Genomic DNA, 18,655 nt, shown 5'->3' on the forward strand with positions numbered 1-18,655 from the left:
TAGGAAGAAATTATTATTAGTATTGAAAACCTGAAGTGTCGTCATGATGACGCCATAACCTTATGTTGTATTAATTTAAAAACATTGTTCTTCTAATGCAAGATAGACAAAGTACATTTTTAAAAGTAATTCTTTTACACGTATCTTTTAAAATGCGGAAAAGCCTATGTCCTGTTCATCGAACAGGCATAGCTCTAGTTTCCTTTTTCTTTTTGTTCTAACCCAAATCCCATTGACTTTGTACATGTTTTATTGACGGCAGCACTTTGGATCTAATACAAACTTGTATTCTAATGAAACCTAACATATGGAAGACCCCATAGTGAGTTTGTGTCCCGAAGAGTGACGTCATGATTACGTCATCATGGGTCACGTGACGTCATCTTAAATGTGCAAACTTTAAGACCCTATATCTAAAGAACTGTAAGTCTGATTGGGTTAAAACTCGGTATGTAGGTAGACCGGGATGTGTTATAGGGAAAAATTGAGATGACGTCATCATGACGTCATCGTGTGGCTTTATATCGATTTTTGAAGTTTTGACCTTTAAGCCATATCTCACGAACGCAATATGCTAAATTCAAAATTCTTTTTGTATTGTTTGTTAGGTAACAGGTAGGCCTATATTCACAAAATTGTGAATTTTTTTTTTTTTTAAACACATATAAGGGAATGTCCGATTGCCAAGAAACTTGGTAAGTGGGTAGATAATAGTACTAGTACACAAAATCTGAAATGACATTACGATGACGTCATCGGTAGATTTTTTACGATTTTTTAATAGTTACAATATTATTCTGCTTACAAAATTGAACACTTTTATTGATCAGATTGGCTTCAAACATGCTAAATTCAAAATTCTTTTTGTATCAGGTTTGTTGTGTAAAAGGTATCTGCACAATTTGTTTGAAAAATGTGTGACATCACGATGACGTCATCAAAAATGCGATTTTTAAAAACACTTATATAAGGGCAAGTCCGATTGTCTTGAAACTTGGTGGGTAGGTAGATAGTGTTAATAGTATGCAAAATCTGAAGTGACGTCATGATGACGTCATAACCTATTTTTAAAAATTAATTTATCACTTTTTACATTTTCTTCTAATAAAAAAATTTGACAAAGTATTTTTTTTTAGGTATTTCTTTACACGTATTATTTTTAAAATGTGGAAAAGCCTGTGTCCTGTTCATCGAACAGGCATAGCTCTAGTTTTGTGTTTGCAGCTGTAGAATGGGAATAAGACAATGGAACTTTCATGGACAGAACATGTTAAAGATTTATTTTAGAATATAGACAGTACCTTTTAGCAGATACGGTGAGGGAAAATTTGCATATTTTGGAAAAAAGTTAATGTTTATTAAAAATCGTTAAAAGTTCCAAAAGACACACCATTTTTTACCGTCCTTTTTATACAACTCGGCACAACTGCAGAAAGTCCTTAAAGGGAAGATGCAACATTTGCAAACATCAAAAAAACAAAATAATCAAATTATCACGAAATATCTTACTGGATATGACAATCTAAAGCATCCTGTAAAGTTGTGGCTCCTGGTGTGCCGACATTTTCAAGAAAAACTGTATTTTTCCAACGCTGTTTGTTTTTTCGAAAAGTGCTCCTAATGTTTCATATTTAGTTCGTCTGCATTTTCTTTCCAATTGATTACACACATGTGAAGACTACAACTTACAACTAAGCCTGCTAGACTGATTCTCTGATCTTACAATTCCCCAAAGTCTATAAATTGCTCCGTTTCATCTTAAGTGGGGTCAGGGAACCAGACTACAAGAATATGGTTGATTTTCTAGGATTTTCCAGCATCTCCGAACCCAAAACGTGAAGCAAGTCAGTTTTACAATATTTGCTATAACATACTGCATAGGCCCCCTTGTACTAATCCTCCAAATCCATTTAGGCCCATTTCTGAAAATTGCAGCAAAAGTTATTTTGTTGTACATTCCCTTTAATGCCTGGTGAATTGGTTAAAAATCGCCACTTGAAGGAGTTTTGGCAACGCAAAAAGAGAAACTTCCGATGCCGCGATAATATCGTCAGACCCCCTAAAGCTACGCGCTCCAGTTTCTGTGCACTCGCCTTTAGGTTATATTTTGCAAGGCGTGCATCCTAAAAAATGACAAAATTTCACTGGGATCCTATCCTTTGATGCACGAACTTTAACCAGCAGCTGAAAAAATGTGGAAATTACTAACTACAAATGCAGGTAGATGCTTCCCAGGCCTGCATTTGTCAAAAATACGACCGTATGGTGACCTTTTTTGGTCTTACCAATGTCGTCAGTATCACAGTTTATGTCATAGATTAGACTCTGCAGTTTCTACAGGGGTGTAATACTTACGGTGCAACCAAAAAGACACATTTCTTATATTATTTTGGATTTTTTTGGTCATAACTTTTAAAATCTGACACCTTGAAAATTGTCTCTGTTGATTGGAATGATAAGAATAACAATATTTATATTGGGACCTACATTTAATAGGTAAATACGTATAAAATGTTTTTGTGTAAATATAGGCCATTGTAATGATTCAATCAAAAGGATATTGAAAATAATCTTTAAAAAGAAAGGAAAAAGAAAGAAAATATGTTTGAAAAGCTCAAGGAAATATATATTTCACAAGATGGAATTTTGCGTCGGGGTGATGTAAATCAAATTAGGTTTTGCCCTTCACCAACGTATAAACACTGTATACTCAGTGTGTTACCTCCCGCGTGAAAGTTGGAAAAATCACTCGGGTGGGACTTGAACCCACGACCTCCTGCTTTCTAGTGCAGATGTCTTACCACTCCACCACCGAGCTAACGGGATCGGTTGGCTGGTTCGAATCTGATGAACATAGCAGCAGGTACCGCATTAACTATTCATAAGATGGAATTTTGCGTCGGGGTGATGCAAATCAAATTATTTTTTTTTCTATATTCCTAAAGCCAAGAAGTCTAAGTAGGCCTTGTTATTAAACAAAATTGTTTATATTGAGTTACATGGCCCGGACAGCACAGATTTTTCCCCCACGTAGAATTATAGGCAGGATTTTTTTCTACAACGCCAAAACTGCATGCTTTGGAATTTCCTGGTTGTCGCCACAAATAAAGAGATTTCGCTTTGTTAATTGGTATTAACTATTATCGGTGGATGATCATAAGTCAACAATATAAGTTTCTTTGAGGAAAAGAGTGGTTGCTTTGCTATTTTTAAGCTACCTGGTTGCAAAGCCTTATCTGCGCAGAAATAGGAGGATCGAGGATACTGAATCATGCCGCGATAATTAATACTAATAATACTGTAATAGGGAGTCCGACTAGCCGGGAAGAGTTGGCTGCGCGAATATTGGGCAGCGTGAATTTAGGGCATGCATGATGATACTCAAGCTAGGATTAGGAAACTTACTTAATACTAGGGCCTAGGGGTACACCTCTTTTTTTTTGACATTTAGGATGTCTGTCGTAGTACGACAGACCACATCCCAAAAGTCAAAAAAGGGTTGTGCCCCAGTTAGTGGGTATAGGGTAGCTTGAGTATCTCCAGCTGACATGCTCCATATTCATTCACATGTTACATGTGAATAAATATGGAGCATGTCAGCTATGGGCGGCCATTAGGGCAAAAAAGACAATCACAAAATTAAAGTTAAACAAAAATACAATAAAATTAAATGCAAAATAATAAACAATAACGTACAATTAACAATGACAATGTAGGACAACAAAATAAAGAAACCCAAAACAAAATTGAACCGTAAAAAAATAAAAACACAAATTAAACATAACAAATAAAACATTCGTGTTAAATGTACAATAAAACACAAATTAATCTAAACCCAAAATTACTGTAAGTCCCGCGTCGAATGTAAACCCCAAAATTACTGTAAGCCCCGCGACGAATGTAAACCCCAAAATTACTGTAAGCCCCGCGACAAAATTGTAAACCCCAAAATTACTGTAAGCCCCGCGACGAATGTACCCCAAAATTACTGTATTAGTCCCGCGACGAATGTAAACCCCAAAATTACTGTAAGCCCCGCGACGAATGTATGTACCCCAAAATTACTGTAAGTCCCGCGACAAAATTGTAAACCCCAAAATTACTTAAAGCGGGGTACCAGTCTACATGGACTGGTTTACAACAATCTATCACTGCAGCGTGGCCGCGCTACATGGACTATACACGTGCAACTTCAGTTGCGTTTATTTGGAGGGGGCGTAATCATACACGAAGACACTTATGTTACATGTCAAGTCAGATGGAGGGAATTGGGGGGGGGGGCAGCCACCATGATCAATTAATTTTGTCAGATTGGGAATTTTTTTTTTTTTTTTTTGAGAAGTGATTTATAGCTGAGAACATAGCAAGAATGGACCGATATGTGCAGGCTAAGTTCAGGGAATAATTTTTATTGTTGGAAAATTCCAAGAAAATTTGCCAATTTGCCGCCGTGAAGTACTATTTAAAGGGGGAAAAATTGGGTTTGGGGTTTTGTTATAATCATCAGCAGGACTGTTGCTCATTCTTTTGTACTTTTTGGGCTATGAGTCAAATGAACATTTTTGACTTTATCTTGCGACCAGCATGACTATAAGTCTTGTTAGTTGTAGGGGAAAATTCTGTTGATTTACACTGGTATGGATATCGGTACCAGTGTAGGTACATAATGCCTAGAGCATATTTCAGAGACAAATTTGAAAAACGCGAATACAACAAAGAAGATTTAACCCTTCTTCCTCAGTCAAAAAGGCGAGATTCTCGTGAACGTTAAGAGAAATTAACCGATAAAAAGATGCAACATGTCTTTGACTTTTATGTTTATAAAGGCAGGCACTGCGTACACCACCATCTTTTCCTCAAAACAAAATTTTCAAAGTGGTCAGAAATTGCCTCAGATCGCACCACAGAGCATCTAGAATCCAAAAATTCAAACCGCACGCCGTAATTTTTTGGACCCACTTTTTGGAGGACCAATTTTGGAGTGAATACATAAAAGACTAAACATATGGTGACTGATGAAGTTCGGAAAAAGCAACCCCAAAATATCCTCTGTTTCACCCGTCACAAAAACAACAGGTGGGACGGCATATTTATTATCACCTGTATAAATCACATCATTAAGTGAATTAGAAACAAAAAAAACCACAAATGTACGTAAAACAAACCTTGCGTCGCCTACACCGGAGATGGGTTTTTAAAAATCCTGCTCTCTGGGATATACTAACCTAATCGGCCCGCAGGCGGTTTATGCGTTGACAAGTTAACCCACCCACCGCCACCACCTTGTATCGGAACCAGAACTTCCTAAATGCGTATTTTACATATTAAAAAACCTAACAAATACACTCTGGGCAGCTCAATTATGTAACTACACTGGTATCCATACCAATGTAAATCAACAGAAATATTCTCTATCAAAAATGTTCGCAGAGCCTTCGGTCCTCGGATCATTTGACTCATAGCCCAAAAAGTACAAAAGAATGAGCAACAGTCCTGCTGATGATTATAACAAAACCCCAAACCCAATTTTTCCCCCTTTAAATAGTACTTCACGGCGGCAAATTGGCAAATTTTCTTGCAATTTTCCAACAATAAAAATTATTCCCTGAACTTAACCTGCACATATCGGTCCATCCTTGCTATGTTCTCAGCTATAAATCACTTCTCAAAAAAGAAAAAAATTCCCAATCTGACAAAATTAATTGATCATGGTGGCTGCCGCCCCCCCCCCCAAAAAAAATTCCCTCCATCTGACTTGACATGTAACATAAGTGTCTTCGTGTATGATTACGCCCCCTCCAAATAAACGCAAAAGTTGCACGTGTACAGTCTATGTAGCGCGGCCACGCTGCAGTGATAGATTGTTGTATACCAGTCCATGTAGACTGGCACCCCGCTTTAAGTAATTTTGGGGTTTACAATTTTGTCGCGGGACTTACAGTAATTTTGGGGTATACATTCGTCGCGGGGCTTACAGTAATTTTGGGGTTTACATTCGTCGCGGGACTAATACAGTAAGTTTGGGGTATACATTCGACGCGGGACTTACAGTAATTTTGGGGTATACATTCGTCGCGGGACTTACAGTAATTTTGGGGTATACATTCGACGCGGGACTTACAGTTATTTTGGGGTATACACATTCGTCGCGGGGCTTACAGTAATTTTGGGGTATACATTCGACGGGGGACTTACAGTAATTTGGGGGTTTACATTCGTCGCGATACTTACAGTAATTTGGGGGTTTACATTCTTCGCGGGGCTTACAGTAATGTTGGGTTTAGTTTAATTTGTGTTTTATTGTACATTTAACACAAATGTTTTATTTGTTATGTTTATTTTTTTATTTTTTACGTTTCAATTTTGTTTTGTTGTCCTACATTTTCATTGTTAATTGTACGTTATTGTTTATTTTTTTGCATTTTATTTTATTTTATTTTTGCTTAACTTTAATTTTGTAATTGTCTTTTTTGCCCTAATGGCCGCCCATAGTCAGCTGGAGTTACTCAAGCTAGGTATAGGGCTAGCCCAGGTGGACTCCCTTTTCTCCCTACGTTACGGAGGGAGTCCAGGATATGAAGTGCTCAAAACCGGGCAAAAAAATTTATGACCAATATTTTCAATATTTTTACATTGTTAGAGAAGCCAATTTTTACGTCGTAGTATTCTATGTGTCCTTATCTATTGGGCCGCTGGGTTCAGGAATTGCTGACCGACCTTAATCAGGAAAATAAACTCTAAAGCAACGTTAAACTTGTATGTTGTTGTAGACTCTTTTCATCAGTTTCTCCCCACGCCGAGTCTAGTCATACTAGGCCTACATGCATGACGTACGTCCGTGCATCGTGAACGCGCAGTGCGCACGCGCGATTTGCTTAGTAACCACTAGTCTGGTTCCCAGACCTGACAATTATTCCCGACGCTCATGTCTAAATGGAACCAGACTAAGTAACCACCCTCAAACGCATGCGCACTAACTTGTAAGTGTTGTCGCCTATCCAATGACCGGGCATGTCTTAGCAACCATGACCAGAAACATGTTTCGGCTTTGGTCATTGGTGGAGTGTTTTCATGACTTCGGTTGGCTGGAGTGACGTCACTGCACGTTCCCACCAAAACCAACCAAGGAGGGCGCTAGTGTGTGCGCTGTCGTACGACGCGGTACGGTGATGAGAAACTGATGAATAAAGAGTCTACAAACACGTACAAGTTTAACGTTGCGTACTTAGAGTTTATTTTCCTGATTAACGTCGGTCAGCATCACATATGGAATTCCTGAACCCCCCGGACCAATACTATAGTATTTAGTACTAGTAATAATAAAGGCAGTGGATATTTTGCCGGAGACGGCAAACCTTTAGTAAACGTTAGTTTGCCGGATATGCACTGAACATGCGCAGTTACTGTTTTTTTGTACTTAAACATTTTCCGGTGACAAATTTTAGTCTGGCTCCATGCCAATATTATCGTTGTAACCTCGTATTCACAAGATGGGATTCAGACCATTTTATAATTTCGGACTTTATTTCCCTTTTAAAAAAAATCCTCCAGAGCCACAAATCTGAAAAAGAACATGTAGGCCTAATACTCTGCAATAAACTGTTTGAGACATGTTAAAATAGTAACAGAAGAATATTCTTATTTATTTGGGGATGGGAAAAAAAACCTTAAAAATGTGGCGGGGAACGGGATCGAACCCGAGTCATCCCGCTCACTAGAGCTTTTGCTTAACCACTACACCAAACGTGTTACACAACTTTTGGTGGAAATTTGATACATCTTATAATTCAGCCCTATCTTAAAGAGTACAGCGCCCTCTGTTGATATGGATTGCCGCCGGCAAACCTTTAGTAAACGTTAGTTTGCCGTCATTACCTCCGGCAAAATATCCACTAGTGGCACTACCATTAATTATTACCAATAATAAATCCTAGAATTTAACTTACATAGATTGCCGGTGTTGAACGGGTATCTCATTCGTCGGCTTGATGGTAAAAAAAAATGCAAGCTAATATAATGAACAATTTCAAATAAGTCTACATCAAAGTTTCACTAAGTTTTCTGGTTGATTCCACACGGTAAAATTAGCAATTAGCAGGTCCAGGTACTTTCGACACCGATCCCACAGCGTACACATGGCGCGCTCGATCTACTACGTATCTGATCTGCATCATATCTGACGACCAACGACTAGTGTGTGCGTTGCGAGGCAACAGCTGGATAGTATGGTGGCCCTGAAAGGACATCAAAAGTGTAAATAATTTATTTCCCAACATCGCATTTTGTTTGCACGATTTTGCAGATTTGTTTTGTTTTCGGTGCAACGAAATTTCGTTAGTGAGACATATGACTAGTGGACTAGAACGGACATCAAAGGTTTAAATAATTTATAACACGACATCGCACTTTTTTAAAACAAATTTACTAATGAAATGCAAGTTGGTACATAAAACAAATATACATGTACGGGCTTTTTGGGTAGTCGCTCGTACCCCCGCCCTGCAAACAGGGCGCTGCATGGGAAGGGCAGATGAGCTTCACAGAATCTTGTGAAGGAAGTGGGGATGGCATTGTGGGTAATTTATCATGACCTATGTGTAAAGCACTGGCTGCAGCTGTAGACTGCGGTTAGCCAATGCGCACAAATACTATCCGAAAGGTTTGCCATAGAAATGCATACACAATACCGGATACGTGATTTCTTTTTCATTGCGGTCGACCACTGCATGAGCAACAAGCGCGCGACTTTGGAACATTTTCAACACTCTGCGCAAAGCGTGATTGATTGCGTAAAATACGCAGTTGCAGTTCTCCTACAGAGATGGCCGCCATTGAGCTAGCCTCATAGACATTGATTTCCATGCACGCCCCTCCCCCAGCCCTTCACTAACATTTAAAAAATGGAACAAATACATTTGTCTTATTTTGCTCTAGACCTCTTGTGGCGTATCCAGCATCTGAAAATCTTCAAGAAGGCGCAAGAATCTCACAATGTTGAACAAAATGGGTACTAAAAGTAGAGGCCAGTTGGCCTGCTAAACAGCACATTACAACTGAACTACAACCCTACTTCCACCTCCAGGATGAACTTTCAGTTGCTGATGACTGTATTATGTGGCCGGAGGTCGCGTTTGCCGCTGATGCCACTTCACATTCCGTCTGCTCCATGCTTGATTCTATTTTTGCGAGGGAAGGGTTGCCTAACGAGTTCGTTTCTGACAATGGGAGCCAGTTCGTCTCCACAGAGTTCGAGTCAAATTTGATCCAGCGAGGAATTAAGCACATCCGCACTTCACTTTACCATCCGCAGGCAAACGGACTCGTCGAGCGATTTAATCGCGTTAAACAAACTCTCCAAACGGAGAAAAACGAAATAACGGTATGTCCCGGGATTTGAATCCCGGGACATACCGTTATTTCGTTTTACTGTTTTGGATTTCCTCAAAAACAAAAACAGTAAACGAACCATTGACCGTTTTGTCGTTTTACAGTAATTTGTAAAACGGTCAAACGGTATTAGGTCACAAAAAACAATTACCTTTTCATTGTTTTTGTAAATTGTAAAAAGCGATAAACGGTTAGTTGCTTTATTTTAATAGAGTGTTGTTTTACAAAAACATGACAATGTCAAAACGGTCAATAGTCTTGTCGACTATTTTTTTTAAATTCAGGTTTAAGATGGCAATTATAGCAATGCCACCTTGGAAGCGCCACTCCTGCTTGCAACTCTTCAAGCCCCACCGACTGCAATCGCAGTAGATGGGGGTCAGGGTCACGCCAGGAATCACACGGTACGAATTATGCCGAGATAACACTTCTTCGGGCACGGCATGGTCCCCCTCCCCCCCCCCCCCCTTGCCCACGTACCGCCACAAAATGCACTACGGACTGTTAACTATGACACTGAAGTAAAAGAAAAAACAGTCTGTATTCAATACTGACCGTTTTGCTATTTTTCAAAGTTAATTGTGTAAAACTGTAAAACAAAAATCATTGATCGTTATGCTGTAATGAATTTTACTAAACTTATAAAACGGAGAAACCGTATTTATCTTAATACCCGGCGCTTGTCGTTTTGTAAAACTGTAAAACGACAAAACGGTCAATGGTTCGTTTATTAGCTGTTTTTGTTTTTGAGGAAATCCAAAACGGTCAAACGAAATAACGGTATGTCCCGGGACATACCGTTATTTCGTTTTACCGTTTTGGATTCCCTCAAAAACAAAAACAGTTAACGCACCGTTGACCGTTTTACAGTTTTGTAAAACGGTCAAACGGTATTAGGTCACAAAAAACAATGACTTTTTGTTGTTTTTCTAGATTGTTGAAAGTGATAAACGGTTAGTTGCTTCATTTCAGAGTGTTGTTTTACAAGAACATGACAATGAAAAACGGTCAATAGTCCTGTCGACCATTTTTTGATTTAGGTTAGGCAATTAAGCAATGCACCTAGGAATGTTAATGCGTCCTCATGGGATCGAGTCATTGCCTGGGACCCAAATTACCCTCCTCACATTTCGTTCTCACGACATAGTTTTCGAACTGGCTATTGAAGAGCCGCGCTGGACTCCAATTTCCTTCAGATGTCTGCAACTTCTTCAAACGTATTACCATCCTGTATCCATTGTAAAAAGTAATGTCCTCCCTTGAAGTTTTCCAGCGCCATTTTTGCTTGCAACTCTTAAGCCCCACCAACTGAATCGCGTGAGAAGGGGGTCAGGGTCACGCCAGGAATCACACCACGCATTATGCCGAGGTAACACTTTTTCATGTAAAGCATGGTCCCCCTCCATCCCCCTTGCCCAGCACCACAAAATGCACCACGGACTGTTCACTATGACACTGAAATACAAAAAACAGTCTGTATTCAATACTGACCGTTTTGCTGTTTTTCAAAGTTATTTGTGTAAAACTGTAAAACAAAAATCATTGATCGTTATGCTGTAATGAATTTTATTAAACTTATAAAACAGAGAAACCGTATTTATCTTAATACCGTTTGACCATTTTACAAAACTGTAAAACGACAAAACGGTCAATGGTTTGTTTACTGTTTTTGTTTTGAGGAAATGCAAAACGGTAAAACGAAATAACGGTATGTCCCGGGATTGATTCAACCAGCTACACCAAAATCACAGAACCGTCCTAAGAGACAAATTAGACAGCCTATTTGGGTTAAAGATTACCACATGTAAATTGTGAAGTTCTGTTCATTCCATGTGCCAGTTAAAAGTAAAGTTGAACTGTGATTGTCCTAAGTTGATCTGTTGAACATTTCAAACATTCCAATGTCTCTGATTCCTCATTTTTATATTTTGATTCTTTGCAAAGTGATCCAAGTATGGTTTCAAAATGTAAGCTAATTGCTCCTGTAATTACTCATACAGTTTCCTCATTTTTGAGAGGGGAGAATGTTGTGTTCACAGTCTATTTGCATAGCGCCCTCTGGAGTAGAAACAGTTGGGCTGCGCCATGTTGGAATTGTACGAATAAAGTGTTACCTTGAATCCAACCTCGTCCCCAGGGTGTCGAGCAGTACGCGCCCACCACTACCTGCTCTCTCACCCTGGTATTGGATCATTTGCATGTGCAAGATTTTTGCACACGTATGCAAATAAGGAACAGTCTGGTGCCTGGATATGCGTTACACATTAGCATTTGTTTTTGTATGCGGTGTCTGGGGTAAAAACAGAGTCAATTCGTAGCAGCGCGAGCACGGCGTGAGTTACGAAAACACGATTTTTGAAATCAAACTGTTACGATCTTATCCAGACAACATGCAGTATCATATTTCATATTAATATGAGCAAATTGGAAAGGAAATTAGTATTTTCGAGAAGGCGTGGACGAATGATCGCGAAAACACGTACTGCACGTTTTGAATAATAGCACCAAGTACGCGATAAAAATCCATTACTAGCCAATTGCGGTATCCAATCAGGATACAGGAAGAAAGTTTCCTATCCAGGGTTTACTATTGGAAACGCGGTTGGAAATAAAGTAAGCACTGGGGACGAGGTTGCCTTGAATCTGAATTGCTCTCTCTCAGTACTGGATTTATAACCCATGTACACACCCTGATATAACAATAATTGCCTCAGTTTGTTGGGGTTTCAGAGCACTGGAAATCCCCAATTTTCGCAACCCATGGTCAATGGAACCTCTATACCTTTGGTGCTAGCTTCCAACACCTCCATTTTAACGTTGTTGGCGATAGGAAATCCGAAGAAATTTGATGTAAGCGATTGAGAATGTTTGGTGAAGACTTAGCCCCATAAATGTGGCCTATTTACTGGACTGCCTCCGTAAACATAGGCCACACATCCACATGTACAAAAAACGTGTCGACTTTGCCAAATTTTGATTTTCACATGTAGGCTTACTTTGTAGATTTTTTTTGCTTTAGAAGCATTCTCACCCTCTATATAGGCTAATCAGAAAGTGCTGCCTTTTTCAAATGTCCATTTGTCGTGAAATTTCCAGATACATTTGCACACGTTTGCGTATCAAAATTTCAACATGAAATTTCACAAAAATTAAACATCTGAAAAAGGCAGCACTTTCTGATTAGCCTATATAGAGGGTGAGAATGCTTCTAAAGCAAAAAAAATCTACAAAGTAAGCCTAAATGTGAAAATCAAAATTTGGCAAAGTCGACACGTTTTTTGTACATGTGGATGTGTGGCCTATGTTTACGGAGGCAGTCCAGTAAATAGGCCACATTTATGGGGCTAGTGAAGACTACACTAACATGCCGCGATAATCAGGTGTGTATGTAAACTTGTGTGTGTCGTCGTGCAAGCCAAAACTCATCGGCTAAGAGATGCCTGTTGAATATTCATATTTTCTTGATTCTTAACCAATCAGACTGCTCCGTCCAATTTTGGTAGCAAGTCTCATTGCCTATGCACAAACTGACAACGAGTTATTCAAGTCTGTAATGCAGCACACGCATGGGATCGCACACGCATGGGGTCGAAAATGTACGTAGCGTCCCCGCTACTAGGACAGCATGCGGTACGTCGTACCCCCGGCACAGAGCTTGGCAGTCGCGCGCGGCGGACGCGATGAAAACCACTCATTGCAGACTTGATTTCAAGTCTATACCTCGACTGCGGCCGCGTAGTGGTTACTGCATGGGTGTACGTAGCACGTACGTAGGTAGGTATTACTATACCTCATACATATTCATGATCGAGAGCCAAACTCTCACTGGTCAATTCCAACCATCACCATCTTGCTGCTTACCAGACCGGCGCGCGCGAGGATTCACGCACAGGGTAATGATACGCATGCGTAGTAGACTGTCGCATGGGTTACCCGTGCGACAGTCTACTACGCATGCGCTTTACAGAGCAATCGAGGAACGGTCACACGGGTGCAGTACGCACGCGCGAACATCACCCAGGAGAGCTGCATGATTGCACGGTTCGCGTAAATGTTAATTTCCAGAGCTCAATGATGCCGTACTGGAGAAAATTTACAAAAGAAAGTTGTACACAAACAACTGTATATTTACAACTGTAGTAACTGTATTATATTGCAAACGAACCGAACTAGTAATTGAAGTTGAGCAACCAAAATGTTCTTTTGGTGAGCTGTACAAGTTTCCCCGAATTTTGTTTTAGGTGCATATATAAAAAAAAAAATCGGCAACTGAATATGTATGAGGTATAGTAAAACAAATATAACATGGTTTATTTCGGGTGGACAGTCGATATTAGCTCCCCTCGGTATTGGACGTTGACAAACTAGTTCCCTCGGCTTCGCCTCGGGAACTAGTTTGTCAACTTCCAATACCTCGGGGAGCGAATATCGACTGTTCACCCTCAAACCATGTTATATTTGTATATTGTATACGTACCGGAAACGTGCGCCTGTGTACAAGTACAGTATAATACGTACCAGCAAAGCGCGCGGTATACGTGTGCCGTGACAAGTAGGGTAAAACGGCTGCCGGACTCCGTTTGTTCAGGGAAAAAGCTTGGCTTGACAGCATTGGTCACTTTCTTCCTGTATCCTGATTCGATACCGCAAGTGGCTAGAAATGGATTTATATCGTGTACTTGGTGTTGTTATTCACAACGTGCAATACATGTTTTGAGCGAGCCCTATGGAGTACCGAAGTGAATACATCACGCGCACAAAATGTGTCCATTAGCGCCCTATTCAGTCCGTCAACCAACACACGCGCATACTCCATTCGTTTGCACTACATTTTATAGTTCTAAATGACGTCACACTTCGGTACTCTTATCACCCGTTATCGTTCGCTCGTACCCCCCGCGCTTCAGAAAATTCGCAATTTTCATGGCAAACCACAACCGATTCAAACAAACAAAGTTGTTTTAGGTAGTTAAAGACCTGCTTCATACATCCATCAAGGTATTTTTTCTCAAAAAAGGATTTCGATGCATTTTGACGATATTATTTCACGGACAAATCGACTAAAAATTAGGTCATAAAATTTCCGTGTTTTTTTTCGAGAACGACGAAAGTCTTTCATATGTTGAGGTAATCAAAGGAAAGAGTGAACCTTCATCTACAAAAAAATCTCGTGAACGCGATGTCGTTAATATTTTAAGAATTCGATGACACCTAATGTTTCCAACAACTTCCATTTTTCACAACGCGAAAAGATCGTCGCCATTGTAAAGCATAGAGCGAGGAACCCTATCTTGGTGTGACCTTGTGACCCCATACGCCCACTGATTGGTCGAGCTCCAGTATGGCCTGTTTAATATTCATAATTCATTCATTGCGTGTTAGCACGTGCTATCCACAATGTTTTCAGGCCAACGTACGTCGGCGTACTTACGTTCGTTTACACGCGTACATTGTGATTGCAAATCATGAAATCTCGCATGTCTTCATTTTTCAACCGGCGATTTGGACCAAACGTTAGAAGTCTCCTACACGTGTTTCACATGAAAATGAAGCGTATATACTTTCCTCTACCTACTGATCCATGCCGTTTCTTTCGGTCTTTTTTTAAGAATCGAATGTACACCTAAAAAAACTGATATATGCCCTTTTTCACTTTTTTTACCCAAATTGTATACGTTGTTTGTGCAAAGAACCCCCCCAAAAAACATGTATCATGTCGTCTGTGTCCAGATTACTGTTTTCACATACAACCCCGAAGAACTCAGCGCACAAATAAAGTTGACGAAAAAATACACTACTGCGCATTGTGCATGCGTGTTGAAGCAAAATTTCCCTTTCGGAGAAGCTAGCACGCCGCGGAGAAGTGAGACCGTGACACCGGAGAAGTGAGTGAACAGGACGCTGGGAAGGGCTGACGGATTAACGCTCTGTGACCGGCAAGGCGTCACGGCCACGACCCTGCAAGGTTTGAAACGGCCGTTAAGACCGAGTCATTCGTCACTTTTGTATTCCCATTCATAAATGCGGCGCCCTTTTTGGGGTTGAAAGCATAAGAATGTAGGAAACTCTATAAAATTGAGCTGTTTTGTTCACAAGATTCTGTGAAGCTCATCTGCCCTTCCGAGCTCCCTGTTTGCAGGGCGGGCGGCGGGTACGAGCGAATTCCCAGACTTCGCTCGTACCCCCCGCCCTGCAAACAGGGCGGGGGATACAAGCGAAAAATTAAAAGTGCATAAAACAGTACTTTACTGGTATGTAAACCATAAAAAGAATGCACTAACCAATTAATTGACAAACAGCGCCCCATAAAGAAAAGCCAGCACTGGAGGAGGCTAGGAAAATTAACATCTCCTTTTTAGATATCGGATAAGCAGAGAAAGAAAGTAGATTTGAATAAAAAGTCCAATGTACTTTTTTTGGAGCGAAAATGTAAAATTTGTTTTTCTGCTATTGTGACAGCAATAAGGGAATAAATGTGTGTTTTGGAGGTACTAGTGCAGTGCCCGTCTAAAATGTGCATGTTCGGGAAGCGCAAATTGCTTTGCCGCAGGTATTGGTTGCATGCTTGCAGAGTTTTTGAGAACTGCTCGTGCAAACAACGCACGCGATTCAATGGTGTTGTTTTCACAGGTTGAACGCACACTCACGTCAAAGTTTGTGCCAAGTTTGAAGTTGTTTGGGCGAGTGGTTCTCGAAAAAGCTGCAAAAAATAGCGAAGATATTCACCCCTACTGGACAATGGTATAGCCCTGCAGTAAGGTTGCTCAGTCGACCGCCTACAATGGTCGCTCAGTCGGCTGCAAAAATGTGCCTGTGCAGCCACCACGTACGTTTACATACGGAAACGTGGTATGCACTGCTATTCACCCATACTGGACAATAGTATCGCCCTACAATGCACGTGCGCGTGTCGGTGTAGCATGAATTTAGGTTTTATGAAATACGGACTCATTGGTGGTATTGCGCATGCTCATGCATAGATAATTAGGAGAGGGCCCGGTCACGTGAGAGGGTTTAACCAATAAAAGGGAAAGGGTCCGATTTTCATACGAGCCCGTTTTTATGTGACACCGGTCCATTTTGCATTGTTTGCGTCATATTGAGCACGCGCGCTTTAGCTTGAATATGACGTAAACAATTGAAAAGAACATCAGTGCGTGGTGGTCTACATATACTGGCACGTTTGCCTCAGAAAATAGTACTTTTTTTGCAGCTTTTTCGAGAACCGCTCGTCCAAACAACTTCAAACTTGACACTGCACATTCTGTGGTCCCGAGCAATACACCTGCCGATTTTCAACTTCATACGGTGCCCAGTTCTGGAGATAATCGACGTACAGATAGACAGACAGACACACACACACACACGTTCCTGGAATTATGAGCCCCGTGCGCTACCAAAAGAGGCCGCCCTTTTACCTAGCAACGACGCCCCATGGGCGGGACATTTCACTGGTTGACGCGCACTGTTCCTTGTGTGTGACGCACGTACACCAGGGGATTTGTTCTATGTACACGCAGGGGTCGCGCTTCGCAGCAAATGAATTGCAGTCAGGCAAGATGGCGTCAGTCGGTCACCCCCACCTGTACTCTCTTTGCCGGTGAGGGGGTACTTGTGAACGGAGCGGATAGTAAGGACTAGTGCAGTGCCCGTCTAAAATGTGCATGTTCGGGAAGTGCAAATTGCTTTGCCGCTGGTATTGGTTGCATGCTTGCAGAGTTTTTGAGAACTGCTCGTGCCAAGTTTAAAGTTGTTTGGGCGAGTGGTTCTCGAAAAAGCTGCAAAAAGTAGCGCAGATATTAACCCCTACTGGACAATGGTATTACCCTGCAGTAAGGTTGCTCAGTCGACCGCCTATGGTCGCTCAGTCGACTGCAAAAATAATGTGCCCGTGCAGCCACCACGTAGGTGTACATATATGGAAACATGGTATGCAGGTTGACCGTAAGGTCATGGCAAAATTCTGATAAATGCACTTCAAAAATCTGTCGGATTTATCAAAAATCTTCCAAATTCCCCAGATTACTCGAAATAGACTATAAACACTTAAGATCACATGCAGATGTTGTAATATTGCCTTAATTTAGGTTCAAATTACATTATAAACAATCTATAGCCACCTGAAGTAAGTGAGTAAGTTAATAAAGATGTTATAAATGATGTATTTAAATTTCAGGCAAAACGCGGTTGCCTCAAGCCGGATGAAATCGACCTGGTTCCCAGTGAACCTCAGCACTTAGACCAGGCAACCTGTCCTACTTTGCAAGTGTTTGTTTAAAAAGATTGAAGCTTTTTTTTTTAACAAATGTACCATTTTTTTTTCAAATTTGCTATGTTTTTCTGAGAAATAGCCATTTTTGAAGAATTCTGCCAGATATCTACCAAAAACATCCATTCTGTCCAATTTGCTGTCAAAATCGTTTTTTTTAACAAAAAATCTGTCAAAGCCGAAAGTCGGCTAAAACGGTCACTATGATGGTATGCAATGTATATATTCACCCATACTGGACAACGGTATCGCCCTACAATGTACGTGCACGTGCCCGTCTAGGCTATACAGGTATCACATGTCCTAAGTTCCCCCCAACATTATTCTTAATTAATGAAATAGAAATGCACGATTTCAACAATATCCGAAATGCAAATGACAGAGGGCACTCTTCTGCCCATCTTGTGAGAAAATGATAGAAATCCAATCACGCATACCAACACGAAGCTCATCTGAATAAAAAAAGTGCCAATAAAAAAAGTTGCAGTAAATAGCATTGCTCCAATGTACTGGTTTGAGTGATCCTGCAAGGCAGGGTAGACTTTCATTAATTAATAACTTTACCTTACAAAAGTTTCCTTGTTTAAAAGGATGGTTAACTAAAACAAGACGCAATCTTGGTAATCTAACAGATAATTGCAGACCTTTTAATGCAAAGATGACAAAGAAAATGCAAATTAACTGTAACATTTTTGAAATTTCCCATGTAAAAACAAGAGTCTGTACTTGAAAGAGGATGAACAAGAAAACCAATTTCAAAAATGTTACATTTAATTTGCATATTCTTTGTTGTTTTAGTTAACCATCCTTTTAAACAAGGAAACTTTTGTAAGGTAAAGTTCACCCACAGATTCTGCTTGATTTTAATATTTTACATTATTTAAATCTGAACACAGTTGAAATAAACTTCAATTTCAATACAAAATTGGTGGAAAATGTATTTCTCTCTTAAAAAACTAACCCTTCACGAAATGTTTGAACCCATGTCTGCGGCGCGCT

At 40.3% G+C, this 18,655-nt stretch overlaps 1 protein-coding gene across 1 annotated transcript in view; it reads right to left on the reverse strand.

Moving 5' to 3' along the window:
• The window catches only part of LOC119741645 (MYCBP-associated protein-like), a 138,025-nt gene extending 129,825 nt beyond the window's left edge, over positions 1-8,200 (reverse strand). The window contains exon 1 of the mRNA XM_038217479.1: positions 7,947-8,200. The gene's annotated coding sequence lies outside the window, so the exon portion shown is untranslated. The remainder of the gene's footprint in view (positions 1-7,946) is intronic.
• Positions 8,201-18,655: the final 10,455 nt, after the last annotated feature.

This window comes from Patiria miniata, unplaced genomic scaffold (assembly GCF_015706575.1).
Source record: "Patiria miniata isolate m_02_andy unplaced genomic scaffold, ASM1570657v1 HiC_scaffold_5, whole genome shotgun sequence".
NCBI classification, from domain to species: Eukaryota; Metazoa; Echinodermata; class Asteroidea; order Valvatida; family Asterinidae; genus Patiria; species Patiria miniata.